The sequence below is a fragment of the Drosophila biarmipes genome, chromosome X, assembly GCF_025231255.1.
Source record: "Drosophila biarmipes strain raj3 chromosome X, RU_DBia_V1.1, whole genome shotgun sequence".
Lineage (NCBI taxonomy): Eukaryota > Metazoa > Arthropoda > Insecta > Diptera > Drosophilidae > Drosophila > Drosophila biarmipes.
The window spans coordinates 11,807,522-11,824,388 of NC_066611.1; the positions used below are offsets into that span (position 1 = coordinate 11,807,522).

General features: G+C 41.1%; 1 protein-coding gene across 3 annotated transcripts in view; it reads left to right on the forward strand.

Moving 5' to 3' along the window:
* The window catches only part of LOC108025836 (uncharacterized), a 33,243-nt gene that overhangs the window by 1,645 nt on the left and 14,731 nt on the right, over window positions 1–16,867 (forward strand). For all 3 annotated transcript variants that reach the window (XM_044093006.2, XM_017096494.3, XM_044093005.2), the window contains exon 2: window positions 86–406. The gene's annotated coding sequence lies outside the window, so the exon portion shown is untranslated. The remainder of the gene's footprint in view (window positions 1–85; window positions 407–16,867) is intronic.

Here is a 16,867-nt window from a genome sequence, read left to right on the forward strand (position 1 = left end):
GGACACATCCCCGAGCCGAAAGCCTTCGATTGAAAACTCAGTGCCGGGCTCTCGCTTCCAATGTCCAATGTCCACTTGTTTCCAGCCCATCAATATGAACAAGCGAGCCGAAAACGAAGACGCATTATAAAATAATAAAAACAATAATCAATACTTATTCATATAAACTAAACAACATTAATTGGAGAAACAACAACAAAAGCAGAGAGAGATATTATTTCGAGAACATCAAGCAAATCTCGTGCACACGCACGTGGGCTTGCATGTGTGTGCGCGTGTACTAGTGTGTGCCTGTGTGTGTGTGTGAGCAACTAAAACAGCATCTACAACTACAACAAACCACTAAAGCAACTGCAGCAGCAACAACAACAGCGACACCGCACCGACACCACCACAAAGAGTACAGGTGAGCTTGGCTAAGGAAAATCGGGGAAGTCCCCCGAAAATTTACCACTAATTTGGTAACTAAAACTATCTTTAATTTACATTGAAGGATACATGGAAATAGCAAAGAGTTTTGGAATTGATCAATCTCAATCCATAAACAATTTAGAACAAATTTTCAATTCCTTGTTATGAACCTTTGAGTAATAGTAAATACAATAAGATAAGGTTTATTGAGCTATTTGAATTTGAAATGCATTTTTGTATTTTTTTTAAATATACAAAATAAGGGAAGCTCCCTTTATATCACATGTGTTTAAACTAAGCGTAAAAAACATACTTCCTTAAGCCATTTATGGGTGACATGTGCAAGGTTGTGAATAAATATAGATAGATCTTGTTTTATAACGTTTTTACCTATTTATAGGTGAAAGATCTAACATTATGATGGGGCCTGCATGTCGTATACTTAATATTTCAAAGATATTTTGAACTTTACAAGAAAAACAAAATAAAATTACAGTAAATATAAAATAGGAAACAAGGAATCAAAGTTCAAATCTAGTTCATAGAAAGTTCTTAATAGTTAATCTATTAATAAAGTCTGATCAATATAAATTTTATAGTGCTTTTTTTGTTTGGACGTGACGCAGAAATCTTGTCGGGCGCATTTTGGCTGGAATTATTGTTCGAAAAGAACTATTGTTTTTAATTCTGATCTTTTTTTTTTGAATTACAAAATAACAAATTTAAAAATAATCATTAGTGTTAAGTTAAAGTCATATACCACACAGATGTTGATAGCTTAAATAAATGAACGAAAACTTAAAAACGATAATATCCCCATTTTTATACTGAAAGCGATACCCAAATAGATTGCATTCTACCAGTGTGGTTCTGGGCCTCGGGCTATGCTGATTAGGCTCCCAAACGACTTGCACTTTCATCTTTATTATGATCGCACACAGATCTGTAGAAGCATACGTACACCTGTACCGGTTCCGTGTTTCCTGTCAACTTTCAGTATCTTTATTTTGATCAAGTGCGATTTAATTAGCCTATTTGTAAGTGAGACTGCATATTGTTAATTTCTGGTTGCCGGTAAACCTGATTGTCAGGATCCGTGTATGGCATAATGTAAACATTTTTGCTTGTGCCAATCTTTACGTAACTCATTTGTCATTGTGTCACCGCTTGATGTGATAGGAAAAGACATTTTGGATTAGACATCATGAACAACTGATTGGTTAAAGGTCCTTGATTTGTTTCTATTGATGCTATAATCCCTACAAGATACATTTTTCAGCCATATTAAAGCTTTTTTCAACAGAATTTCTGTTCTTACCAGGCAATGAAAAATAATTCAAAGGAATTGAAATCTTTTTAAGATATATGTATAAAAAGTATTATAAAAAATACTATGTTGATCTTTGAAAGTAGTTTTTGCTTTGGAAAAAATCAAACTATGAAAGTCTAGTCTATGTCATAGGATTATTGTCATAAGTATTCATTACATTCTTAAAAACTTACTAGGAAAAATATTCTTTTTGTAACTTATTCTCATTAAAAATCGAATTCTTTAAATGGCGATGAACGCTTACTTCCTCGTGCGCCCATCTTTTCTAGTGCCTTTCAAAGCTCTTTCATTCAGCCTTGATTTTCCCTCCACGAGCACTCGCCGCTTTTTTCCCAGCCATATCTTCCATCTGGATTTTCTCATGAATTAAACAGGTCATTTTGGTTTTATTAATTCTCTTTTTATTCAATCTCAAGGTCGGTTCCGCGCATACAAAATACTATTATGTCGGTGTGTGCGCCGAGCACGTGTATGCTTGTATTCGGTGGAGGTTTTGCCTAAACATTGATTTCCCATTCGCAGAAGTGATGAACAATAAGTGAAATGTGCATATATTATACTATATCTGGGGTTCTTCCATTCGCAAAATGACAAATGAAGACACACGAGGTTCCGAACGGTAGCAAGTGAATTCGAATGCCAGGGCGAGTGGGAATCGAATGGAGTATACCTGACAACAGTTCCGACATTTGCCTTTTGTCTTCTTGTTTATCCCAACCTTTGTCAAAGCCATATAGGTTGTACGATATGGATATACCTATATAGATGTACAGGCATGTATGGGTGTATGTGGGCGCGTCACAGCGGAGGCCATAACTATATAGTCATATAATCGGTTGTTCGTGAGCTGTAAACACAAGCATTGTAAATTTACACCATGCTTATAATTAGCAATAGAACGGCAGTTGACTTTTCCAGCTTTATTTGCAACGGCCCCTGCACCAAGACCTCTAGACCCCCTTTCGCAGGTTTCGCAGGTTATCACTGGAGCTACATTTGAGCAAAAATACTAGGACATTATTTTTTAAATTACATTTTTTTAAATGTTTTTGGCTTAACTTGCCAAAAAATTAAAGGTTTTAGGTGAATTATTATCGTTACAACAACACCAATTATGAGATTGTACATTCTTTAAATTAAAATTTACATAGGTTCTTTGGAATCAACAAGAATATTCGGTATTTTTCGAGGAATGTAAAAAATACTAACAATACAAAATACTTAATATTCACATGTAAATAGGTAAGAGTTATTACCTCTTACCTAAAAGCTAACTAAAAATATAGATAAATAACTGAAAAATTTAAATGAAAATTATAAACTAAGAAATAAATGCTTAGGTCGTATCTTTTGGATGAGCCTAATACCTAAATTACCCATGTTGTCAAATTAGCGTTAGCTTCTACTACTACTATCCGACCAGTGTATTTGAATGCCTATTTTTTCCGAGTGTCTTACTGGGGAAGGTGGTTGAGAGACAAAGACCAAATGACAGGCTGGAACTGCAGCCAACACCTGGGATCATCATGCTTGGCTGACGGCAAAGATTGTCGCTCAGGCGTCCACAATGGGCGCCAGTTGAGAGCCAAGAGTGGAGAGCTGAGGCGGAGGCCAATGCTTCAGTGCCCCCAGCTCCGAAAGACCGATCCGAAAGCCCCATCCAAAGTCCGATCCGATCCGATCCGATCCGATCCGACCGCAAGGCAAACAGTGCTAAAGACCCTCTGACACTTGCCTGCAGTGCAACTAAGTGTCAATAAGCTATGTATAAGATTCATTCTCGGTTAAGTTGATACCTCAAAGGCCAAATTCATTATATAGCTGCATCATTACAAAGAGATTTTTTAAATTAAAAAAAAAAATACTGAACAAAATTGTCAAAGAGGTAGTGTTCGATATAGTGCTCTCGGTGGCAGCTGGTAAAATGTGCCATCATACTTCTAGTATATTCCAGTCAGTCAATTAGATGGTTAGCATATGTCTGTAGCTCTGGATCTTTGGCTTCTAATTAGCACATTTCGCCAAGCGAAGTCAAGTTAAAAACGAGGTGGAAAATAAGACTTTGACTAGCACCAGCACTGGCGCAAAATGGAAAGTGGAGCCGACATACGTGGATCCGGCGCGGCGATCTCAGTCACTCCTTCACTCTCCAGGACAGTAATAATTTAGACCGATTTGCGCTCCCCTCCTTCGGGAACACGAAGTATGTATGCCCGCGGTGGCATAAAATAAGATTGCAAAGGCAGCGGTGCAGATGCAATAATGGAGGACATGGGACATTGTTCTCACATCCACATATCCACATATCCATATAGCCATATCCACGGCAGCGGCCGCAGACACAGCCACACATCCACTTCCAAGTCCGACCTCGTCATCGTAATTGTTGCTGCCCAGCGCCGGCTCGTATAATCCGCCGAATCCGTTGACCATCTCATCTCATCCCAACCCATTCCATCTTGTGCCACCACCCCCGCCAGCCATGGCGTATAATTGCAGAGCGGCCACCGCCGAACAGTGGTTCCGAATCGAAGTAATGCATAACTGATCAATGGGTTAGGACTCAGAAGTGGGGAAGAAATGAACGTTACATCATAAAATGTTTTAAAAACATATTAAAGTGGCTAATTTATTGCGTTTTATAAAAAAAACTACCAAAATAGCTTAAATAACACCAAAAGTATTTGTAAATATACTACAAAAAATACTGGAAAAATACTGGAAAAAATACTTTTTAATATAGTTCCAAAGTCAAATTAAAAATGTAGAAAAAAGAGCTTGATACATATAAAAAGAGTAAAGTTGAGCATAGAATTATTGGTTGAGAGGGATAAGATTAATCTACTTTAAGAGTTTCCCCAGAAAGATGCGAATTTGTTTGGTATATTATTATTACTTTTTTGGTTGGGGAAAAGGGAATTTGTGTTTTTTTCTTTATTATTATTTAGTTTTCTGTAAAAGAATGAGGTTTTCGAATAGTAGCAAAACAATTTCATGCAAATATCGGATACAACACCTTTTGGCATCCGAAAAACAGCCCACTGTGATCCAATGGGCCGCCACCTCCGCCACCTCACAGCAAGCCACCAGATGTTCAATCTTCCGCTCGAAGTGCTCGATCGACTTGGCAACAGTTTTGGCCAGATCGTAATCGCTTCGGGTCTGGGTGCTCCGTTCTCCGTTCTCGGGTCTCTTGGGTCTCCGATCTGGGACCTCTCTGGGGTCGGGCGTATGGCATATATGAGCGTATATATATCTTGAACCCATCCAGGTCGAGTTCTCGTTGGGGTCCGCGGCAAAAGGCCGCAGATGAAGACGACAACTTGGAGCTTATGTGTCAGGTGCGCGTCGTGCCGCGAATGTAACAATTTATTGCACTCGCTTTTGCAGTGTTTTCTTGCCTTATTTTTGGTACCTACACCCTTTTTGTTGTATTATTTTTTATTTTGCTTCTGCTGCTGCTGGGCACCAAATTGAATTTTCCACTGGCTTCTTGGTCGTTGTCTTCCTGCCAGATATCCCCTCTCCTTCGGTTCTGCACTCGAAGGTACGTCCACTTATTGTCCAATTTTCATTACCATAACGAACTCGGAAATAAGCCCGATTAAAGGGCATTGTTGGATGGCATTGCGGCGCCCATAAGAACAAACCGTATCATATATACAAACGGACCCGCGGAAGTGGCAAAATATTTATGTTATTACCAGGATGCCAAGTCAGATATTGATTTGTATGCCAGGTGCAACATTTAATGTATATATTGGAGATGGGAATCATATACAATAAGACCTAACCTATCTTATGGATACTTCTTCTTGCCTTTTTATATTAATAAAGTATATTAACACTACAATACTGACAACAATATATAATATTAAACTTATGAAACAAAAATAAAAAACCATCATAAAATACCAATAAATACTTGATCATAATTTGCGGTCTAATCGATTTTTTTCGTATTTTCCTTTCCCGCTTTTCGATTAAGCCATTACATAGCCTAATGTGTATTGATAATTAAGCATGGTCGACCTTGCCGACCGACTGGCTGGTCAGAGATCTCAGATCTCACAGATCTCATAGATCTCACAGATCTTTCACGGCCTCGAGATTGGCCTGCCACTGTGATCGAAATCCGCAGACAATGGAGCAATCTGATTTTTCTTGAAAGGAAGGAAATATTCATGTAGAAGAATTTTGTGACTGCGTCACGTTATTATCATTTAAATATAGAGTTCTTTAAAACATAAGTTCATAAAGAACCCACGTTTTACGATACGATATCTTTAATGTGTGCACTTTATAGGCTCGGAAACGGGTTCTCGAGTACAATAAACCCTAGTAACTGTTCAAAGGACCCTGCTTCCTGGCCCCTGCGACTGGCAACGGTAGTTCATACCTTATAGGGTGGGAAATATGCCCCCCACCTCTACCAGTAATCCATCCTTGCACCGGCTGTCTTTATTAGCCAACAATTATGCCTCTCTCGCCATCGCCTTTATGACGGAAATGAGACTTTGGTGATTAGTTTTCGTACATGGAATTGACATACAAATCAAGGCTTTGCTTTTCTCGGATTAAGATCCATTGCATCGTGTTCTGGCACCTTTGTTTCCATTTATTTTGTGTGTGTTTTTCCCCCCTTTTGGGCAAGCGGCAGGGGAGCTGTTCGCAATTCAATTACCATCAGGTGGCTTGTCTGTCAGGCATTGATATAGCCATCTGAGCCATCTGAGCAGCGATCCAACAGAATACTTGGGAATCTACACGATGGCCTTAACTTATCGCGCCAGGGCTTCTTTCCTCTATCTCTGTCCCTCGTAAAAGTCAATCTATTTGTAGCAACTGAGTGGCGTGAGTGGCCAAAAGGCACAGCTGCGGTCGTTCAAATAGGTATTTTGGCTAGGAATTGCAAAAAAAATTTTAAGTATTATAAAATTTTATAAAGAAGAGTATTATAACACTCTGTTAAAATAAAAGGGATCTCTTATTATGTATAGAAATGTATACCATTCAAATTATTTAACTTTATTTTATACTTGTGGTTCAAACCCCTATCCTACAAAATTGCTGTTTCAGACATAAAAGTTCAATGGAACCTCAAGAAAAAAAAACTATTTTTTCGGTTTATACTTATAAATATTTATAAAGCTATTAGTTGGTAATAAGTTTTAAAATTTTTGGGAATATTAGGAGAAAAAAATGGTTAGCTGAAAAAAAAATTTTGAATTAAAAACATACAAATATAAATATAAATATTTTATAATTTCAAACCATTTTTATAGCACAATACCAAAAGCTTTCAGAGGGTTTTTTCTGGTGCTCTGGCTTCCGCTTTATATGTCCCATGAACAGGGCTCTATCGGTGTGGCGGCCGCTGTGCCTTTGTTGTCGGCTGGCTGCTGCTTTGTGTCTATTCTGCTGAGTTGTTGTGCTTTGTAGCTTTTTGTGGGTTTTTCTCGACTGATGTCGGCTGCGTCTCGATCTTCTGTCGTCTTCACTTTGCCTGGGCACGAAAGATTAAATGTTTTTAATTTCGGCTAATTTGTGACATGCGCGACCTTAATGGCTTCTTTTCACATAGTAAACCTCGGCGGCGGGCTGTGCTCGGCGTTTAATTGCTCTCAAAACAAAAAGAAATCATTGTCCCGCCGTCGCCGTCTCCCATGTGCAACTGAAAAGTCCATTTCCACAACTGCCAACTCCCCGGTTGACAATTCTCTGGGAAAATCTGGCTGCCGCGCCATGAATTAATCATGCATTTGAGAAGCTTGAGAAATTATGGCCCCAACTCGGTTGCACCGCGCTTTTAATATGCTTTTATATTCAAATTACCACGCATGCCAAACAGTTTCCATGAACGCAAAGGCAGGCTTTATTTTTCACACACACATTATATTGTTGGCCCTGATATAATTATTTAAATCGAATGAGTTATGCGAGGGTATAGTCACCTTTCTCGCTTCTTTTAGTTTCTTAATCACCGTATTTATGGAAACATAGCCGCCATTCGAAGTTGCTTTGGGGGAGAAAATGGAGCATACTCTGAGGGGCAGTCGTTCCTATAAATGATCTGATTTTACACCTTTTTAAGATCTGTTCGATGTTGTCAGAGAATATTATTTTTTATTTTACAAGCATAGACTTCGGAAAAATATTTACAATTAAATTCTAGTTGTAGAGGCCTAAAAGTTCCTAAGTTTTCCATATTTATAAGGACAGTCTTACTATTTACTTACTATTTTACTATTATATATTTTACTATTTTATTTTTTTTTTCTCTGTGCATATGGCAAGTCGAAGATAAGTTGGGGACCTGGGCACAAAGTGGATGCTCGCTGTTAACGAGCCGCACTGATGAATGCCACGGGCTGGCGGGCGGCATTCAAAGATTTCCGATTGCTCCGGCCATTTCCCCACTCAGCCACCTTTCCTCAACCCAAAGTACTCCCTCGGGGCAAGGTCTGCACTTCGAAAAAAATATGGAAAGAGAAAGAGCCAACAGAAAGGGGGTTTAAGTATAGGCTTTCCCCAAATTAAGACGAGATAATCCCCAAGAAACAAAACAAAAAATGTCGGCTCATCGCAATATTGGCCTAATTGATTTTAATTATTTGTTTTGACAGGCTAAAACATATTTTAAGCTTGGGAATTTGCATTTTTAAGCTTGCTATTTACATAGATTAAGACAGTTTTCTTTCTTAACCTATATTTCTAAGCATGATTTTATTGTTCACGATCGTACATTTAGTTGGGGCTTTAATTCTATTATTTATTTCATAGTCGTAAAGTGAAACAAATATTGTCCGCGATTCTGTGGCAACTCTGGCTGGGTGAGAACCTGGTGACATCGGTTAGTACAGAGAACAGTGGGGCAAGATAGGTATAATATATAATATATATAAAGCTAAAATTTTATTTATTCGACCAACTAAACAACATCTCCTAATCAAAGGCTTGAAATAAAAGAGGGTGGGACGGAAATCATTTATTTTAAACTATGTCAAGATAAATAATTTTTTTTTTAATATTTTTATATTCCAAAAAAATTCTTTAGATATATATTTGAAATAGCATTGATCTACCTTTTTCTGGCCCATACCACTGTGCCCACTCGCTCGCCTCCATTTATTGATGTGGACAATTTGTAATGGCATGCGATTTCCTGCCGACCTGCACAACCAGTCCAGTCGGACTCAGCTTTCGAGGTCTGGACCCAGCCTGTAATTGAACTCACGCTGGCAGCTGTGAGCTAATGACAAGCCGAGTCCAAGCAAAGCGTATTAGCTGATCCCAACTTTGGCCCGTGATCCGCACTCGCTGGGTTTTTTATACCATTTTTTCCCTTCGCATCCCCATACTCCTATTCCTGCAGTCCCTTTCCCTTTTTTGTTTTTCTCTTTTTTTGTATTGCCAATATTCCAACCGATATTCCTCATCCCGTGGCGGGCACTTTGCGCCATTATCTTCTGGCAATTGCCACTCCGCGTGGGAAAAGAGATATACGCAATACGCGCTGATATGTTGATTAGCCGGGGCTCTCAACCCGATTGCGATCCGAAATCAGGATACGAGTTCCACTGCTATTTTATAAGATCGTTAAATGAGCCATAATAACGGTAAGACAACGCACCTGTTCTTTAGTTCCCATTAAAAGGCCATTCTCCACCATATTATCCTTCTTTTTGCCGTTAAAGTTCTGTTAACTTCTTAATTGTCATTCGATATTGCCTTTAAAAAAGAGTTGTGAATGGGTTTAAAGTGGTTAGTACATGTATTAAAAGAAATCCTAAAACATTGGATGGAATCCAAGATTATAAAACATTTTATTTTCTTCGCTAAATGGCTGCTTTTGCCCACTGTGCCGTGTCGCTTGAGAAGAAGGGACAGCGACAGAAAAAAGGCCGATTTCTTAATTATACATATATAATATATGGCTGTCATAGGAACGATCGGACCATCCAAATGGGGCGGGGCCAGACTTTTTAAACAAACTTAACCAGCGACGCCATCATACGGACAAAAAAACGGACACATCGGCTTTGTATGCCGATCAAGAAGGTATATCTTTATAGAATTGCCTGTGTATACTTTATGGCATGACTGAAATGATTGCGGATTAGTATACAAATTATAAAATTAGTCTGCAGAAAAATGTTATCAAATTTATAAATCTTAGTCAACACATGTTAGGAGTTCTTTGACAATTATTCTTAGATTGTAGTTATAGTTAATTATGGACAATTCTTTTACATATCCTAGACTTAGTCAAACTATTTAAAGATTATAAATGATTTATATATGAGTAAGAATCCCGAAGTAATTAGTTCTCAAAATGGGTATTCTTCTTGTAAAGACAATTATCACGTGATTCTTCAAGCTGAACTGCTCAATATAGGCTGAGAAGTGCGATTCGAGGCGGATTTGGTTTGCATTAGATTCAATGAGCATCAGTCATCAGTTTAACAACTGCAGCGGGTGCGGGGCAGCAACCAGTTAGCGAAGAGAGGCCCCGCGAAGAGAGCTGGAGAATGGGGCAGAAGAAGGCGGAGGTGCAGGCGGTGCATTCTTCGGACATCGGTCGGTGGATACTGTACGTTTTCGCACTGGCCGTTGTTTAATATTTACACCTCGAACAGGCAAATCCATCAAAATATAGCAACTCGTTATGTGCCAAGACCAAAGCAGGCCCAAAACGACGAAGACGACGACGATGGCGTAGATGGAACTGTGGGATTAGCGATTCCCCGAGATGAGAAGAGGGCGTTACCTGGTAACCAAAAGGGTCGCCGGAAGGAGAGGGCGGACACACTGGCGAAGCTGGCGAAGCTGGCGAAGCTGGCAAACTGGCGGGAACATCGGGCCAAGTTCAGTTTCTGTTTGATTTTATTTAATGGCATGACAAGGTCAAGTCGCCACTACCACTTTGCCAGGCTACGCAGATTCTGCAAGACTGCAGAAATAGGGACAACACACACACGGTGGAGAAGAAAGGAGTTTGGCGGAGGTGGATGTGGACGCGGACGTGGACGTAGAGGCGGCTGTGGATGCGGAGAAGGTGACTGTGGAGGATGTGCAAGTGGAAATGGAGGTGGAAATCTCCGGGGCGGAGGAGGTGGGGCCTTTGAGTGGAGTCGGCAGCTACCTGCCGACTAGCAATCGGTAAAGCGATGAACGCGCAAGTTGGGCCGGGCCATAAGTCACAAAGCAATTACAGTGAATTGCTTTTTACAGGCTCAACTCCAAGTCCAAGTCCAAGGCGCAGGCCGGGATCCCAGCTCTCTCTACGCCAGACTCCAGACTCCAGACTCCCAACTCCAGTCTCCCAACTCCAGTTCCAGCTTCGGCCTCAGCTCCAGCCATCTTAAATAAATGGAGGAGCAATAGAGCAGAGCCCAGCGGCATGGACGGCCAGAGTGGTCAAATGAACGTGGAGAAGCGGGTGGAGTGCACTAAAAAAATATTCCGAACCTTGTTAAGACCTTCCTAGTTCTTACTAGTTTAAACACAAGCTAAACTATGAACTTAAATCGAAATGGGAAAGCCTGAAAGCTGTGTTTCTTGGTCACTCATCTATTATTTTTTAAGTATAGTGAAGAACGGACGGCTAGCAGTTTAGTTTTAGCATTTTTTGAAAGGGTTTTTTTTATAAAATCTCAAATGTTAATTTTTATTTTTGAATGCCATTTGATTGGAAATTAAACAACGAGCTCAACGAGGTTTGACATTCCTTATTCTTAATTTTAGTTTCATTACATTAGCATTTCGAGCAGCTTGCTTAATATAATAACGATCCTCATCACTTTAAGTAACATTAATTTTTTGACCAATTTTCGCATTTTTTGTAAGGTTTTTTTCAGGGTTTTTAAAAAAAATCTCAAAGGTTAAACATTTTTGGGTTTAAACGCTAAAAAATTGGAAATTAAACAAAGAGCTCAACTACATAAGACATTTCTCATTGCATTGCATTGAACGACCCCAATCATTTTCATGTCAATCTATTTTTTGACCAATTTTAGCATTTTTTCAGGATTTTTTTTTTAAAAATCTCAAAAGCTTCAAACCTAAAAATGTTTGAATGCCAATAAATTGGAAATGGAACAACGAGCTTAACGAGGCATTAAACTCCTCATTTTGATCTTTATTTTGATTTTTCCTGCCATAAAAAAGCTGATATATTTGGGTGTTATGATATCTTTCCGATAAAATCGTTGAACAGTTCTCCTGAGATTTTCAACCAAAATCACATCACATCTTTTCAAAGTAAGTCCCTAAGCCATTCACCTATACTTACCACCATCTCTGCACAATTTCGCCCCGGAATTCCGAGCAGTGTGCTGAGATGGCACCGATTAAAGGACGGATACCAGTCCACCCAACGCCAGTGTCCACCCACCGAGCACCTAACCCAAAGAACCAAACCGAACCTGAACCACAACCACTCTTCCTTTTGTCGGGGCGATTCGAGGCGAGTTGAGTCGACCGTTGAGAAGGTGGCGACTGAAAAGCTGTGCGCGAACCCTGGGTTTCATAACACTATAAAGATGAAATTGAAACCGATTACCGCACTCTTGAAAAAACGATCAAGTACCACGAATGCTCGCGGACACATTTTACTCATGTAATTTTATTGCGGCTGCGAATGATTGGCAATTCTCGCTAAAAGATAAAGCGAAGGGGAAGGCTGGACCGAGCCGATGGATGGATGGCTGGATGGCTGGATGGATGGCCTGGGCGGCTGTGCAGATGGACGGATGGCGGGATGGCGGGATGGCGGGATGGTTGGATGGACGAAAAAACCAGTTACCGCCGTTGCACAATGGCGAGGCAATGTGATGCGATGGGTCCATGACTGCGGCTTGATAATGCCAAAAAAAAAATGGGGATTATAAAAAAAGAAACGAGCAGGAAAAACAATGGCAAACGAAATCAAACAGTTAGACGAGACACCTGCCATAGTGGTGTACTCTGTGTGTGTGCACTCCATATAGAGTCACCCGGGCCCAACCCATCCAATTCAATCACTCAACGGAGGCAGATCTAGAAAGTATGGCAATCTCGGGCCATCATAAAATGTGCCAGTGAGAACTGAACCCGCCATTTCCTTGGATGCGAATGTGGATGTGGACGTGGATGCGAATGTGTGATGTGGACGTGAGTGTGCCAGTGGATGTATGATGCGAACGCGAACGCGAATGTGAATGTGGACGCGTCCGCGTGCAGAGCCGTAGATCAGCAGGCTTCAAAAGGGGGGGGGGGGGGGGGGAGATGGGGAGACAAAAGCACTTATCTTGTCTCGAGCTCAATAAGCCAACCTGTCAGCAGGAGCGGGAAAGGTAAAGGCCATGGGAATCGCGAATGCAGATGGACACTTGGCTGGGGACGCGGTCTTGGAGCAGGGACATCGGCTTCGGCATCGGCATCGGCATCTCGCTCTCATCTTTGCTAGCCCGGCAATGAACCATGGGAATACAAAGGACAATAAATTTATTGCCGCATAAAAGGAGTAAAAACAAGACACAATATGTGCGTATGTATAATCTTATTAATATCTTTCACACGTGCTTCAGAGCACCTGAGTTCAGGCTGGTCGACGTCTATGGAGTCAAGAAGTTGTGCACTTTTTTCTAAAAAGGATGCATTTTTGATATCTTCAAGATTCAATGGGATTCTTTAAAGCTCCTTTCTGCGCTGATAATATAAAGATGATAATGATAAATCCCTCATCATATTATCTTGTTAGGCACCGTAACTCAACCTTAACCTCAATGGTTCAAAAGAAATATCCAAGCCTGTGAATACCAAATTGATCCTGACACTTTTGACCAGATTATCGCCATATTGATTATAAAGGGTACTTCCGAACGAGGAAGCTGGACACCAAAGTTTAATGGCCCAAGAGACGAATATTTTACCTGGCCTAGGTGTCGGGATAGACGACAAGGTTGATCCCGCTGGATCTGAATGGATTAGAGCCTGAGAGTGGGGGGAAGTGGAAATGCAAATGGAAATGCACAGCATCGATGTGGCAGGCAGGTGAGCCCTGGCCCTGGGACTGCGACTGATTTTGCGTCTCAGTCGTCTGGCCATTTCAGTTGGCACCCTATGAGGTCTCCTCTGGAGCTGGGAGCTGGGAGCTGGGAGCTCGGAGTTTCGGAGAGGAGAATGGCATGGCATGGTCATGGTCGGGGATGCCTTCCTGCTGTTTTCGGTTCACAGCCCTCTGTTCCTGTTCTTATTGGCGGCGGCGGTGGCGGTGGCGTCTGGGCTTTCGGCCAGCAAACCTTTTGGCGGCGGAGGCCCAGCTCATTCTCATTGTGGAAAACATGGTCGGTGATACTTTTACGATCGAATATTACCCAATATGACGATTACACACACCCAGTGCCCTGGCCATATGGCAATTTGTTGCCATCTTATATTCGCATCCTATCGCCGGACACTGCAGGGCCTTTGGTTTTGATACTGCCGCTGGTGTCTGGTTGCCACGATCTTGCGCCCGATAAAAGTGCTCGCCCCGGCCCAAAGATCATGTGCATCTCCTCGACCGGCAGCTGCTCGCTAGGAAACCTTTCAGCTGCCATTCGTTGGCCAAGGAGCCAATCACTCCTCGCCCGGATATTTCCGCCCTGGAACCACCAGCCAACCAGCCATCTTTGTATGCAAATCTATAGGCAGTTCCCCGAATCTAAGAGTCGAACCGTCGGCCAGCCTTATCCAGTGCACTGGCGAAAATCTGATAAAAAACTTGATACTATTCACAAGTCAAAACAAAGAAAAAATGTTAAGGTAAAAAAAATAATTTTTATTTTAAAAATAGATTTTTTTAATTTTAGGTAGGGCATAAATTAATAAAAGAGTTAATGTAAGTTCTTATATTAAGTAGATACGTTATAGGTACTTAAAAAAAGAAACACTTCAAGTGTACGTATCCCTAAGACGCCATAAATCTCTAGATACGAAAATGACCCGGGAAAGCGATATTAAAATTTACGATTGATAAGCCGAGAGGATTTGAGCTCATCAATCCTAAATGTTGAGAGCATTTTTCTTGGCCATTTTGAAAGACCGAATGGCTCAACAGGGTCTCCGGTGAACTCTCTCCCCCCACCCAACGGATATCGAATCGAACGAAATCGATGACGGTTCTTCGTTTACACCTGCTGTCGAGTGCTGGGCTCTCTTAATCAAATCGGTTTGGGATTCAGCTCGATTCGGTTACATTTCGACCAGCAATAATATCGATATCAGATGGTCAAGTCGAAGAACCAGAACACAGGACACAGGGCACAGGGCACAGGAGGAGATGAATGCTAACGCGGAGACGAGGAGTAACATAAACACAAGAGACAGACCAGACAGAAACAAGGAGAACATGCCCCCTAAAGTATGAAATTCGCATAATTTTCGAGACCGATCTCAGTGGCATGACAGAGCCAGATAATCATTTAATGCCCTCCGAGCGGAACGCCCCTGGATGGAAACGGGTACGAGAGCTAATAACGCTGCGATCCAGCTACGAGTGTGTCCAGATCCAGCTTCGTATCGAAACTACAGACCGGGGAACTGCGAATGGGATTCGGAGATTGGGGGACTGCGGACTGGGGACTGGGGAACTGCGAACTCCACTCGACTTGACGCTACCCTTGACTTTTTCGGCGTGTTTTTTCTGCCGTCTGCCGCCCATTTGTATTTACCTTATTCGCAGGCGTTTCTTTTTTTTCGTCTGCCATCGGATTGACAGCTCTCGAGTGACTCTCGCAAGTGTTTTTGGGTTTCGGTTTGGGGTTCCGGCGACACAATGCACCTTCTTCCTCACCTGCAGCATTATAAAAGCACCACCATCTCATACGTGTATATGTCTTATATGGCACATACCACATACCACATACCACATACCACATACCACATACCATGCCGGGCCATACTCCACTGGCTCCTTTGCGGCCTCGGCTTTGGATTGGAGGAGGCGACGAACTATTTCTCCCGTTAACATGTTCACTTCTCAAGTGTTTCCTTTGTGAATCGCTGACTTGACTGACTGGCTGACTGACTGTCTGCCAGTATGAGGCCTGGTCGCTCGCCCGGCCGGCAAAACTACTGACACCGCCATGACGGCTGCCTTTCAAAAAAAGAAAAAAAAATGAAAAAAAAAATCAACCAAATGCGCACAGGCCAATGCCAGGTCCCCAATTGCAGTCCCAGTTCCAGAGCCTGGTCCTCGTCGATTTCCCTGGAAGCCGCGGGGCCAGTGTTGACAAAAGAGATAGAAGAAAAAAAGCTTAAAAAAAGACTAGAAAATTTGTAACTAGAAAGTTATTACCGGTGACAAGGTGGAGCTACGAAGAAAGCGGGCTTAATCACACTCAACCAATATTGATCAAAACAATGTCCCGGGAAAAGTATCTAAAAAGCATGCTTTAAAAAAATACCGACATTTTTTGGTATTTTTTATTTATTTATCTCTAAGCCTAAAAAGTTATGAAACAAAGCTCGCAGTCTAGGCGCTTATAATTAACCTTATGAATGTACATGAAACTAGTTTTTAAGATCTATAAAATTTAAATTAAATTATGTGTATATTTGGAATTCGTATAACGTGTCACGACTCTGGTAGGAAGCCCACCCATTTTTTACAAACTAATCAAAACAATGACCTGGTAAAAGTATCCACAAAGCATGCTTACAAAAATACCGAAATTTGTTTGGTATTTTTTAGAAATAAATGTAATTTAATCCAAAAATTAATCTCTAAACCTAAAAAGTTAAGAAACAAAGCTCGCAGTCTAGGCGCTTATAATTAACCTTATGAAAGTACATGAAACTAGTTTTTAAGATTTATAAAATTTAAATTAAATTATGTGTATATTTGGAATTCGTATAACGTGTCACGACTCTGGTAGGAAGCCCACCCATTTGTGAAAACTAATGACTAGAGGCATATTGCAGTTGACAGAGCAAGAATTGTTTTGATTTAAGGGGGGTTGTCGAGCCGCTGACAAAGTCAAGCCGTTTCCTTTTTTTTTGCCGAACGTCGTCTTCAGCCTGCCTCGGTTGGCGATGGATCAACTGCTAATGGGTTCCCCGATCACTGGTACACCAACAACGACACCAGCTATAAAGACA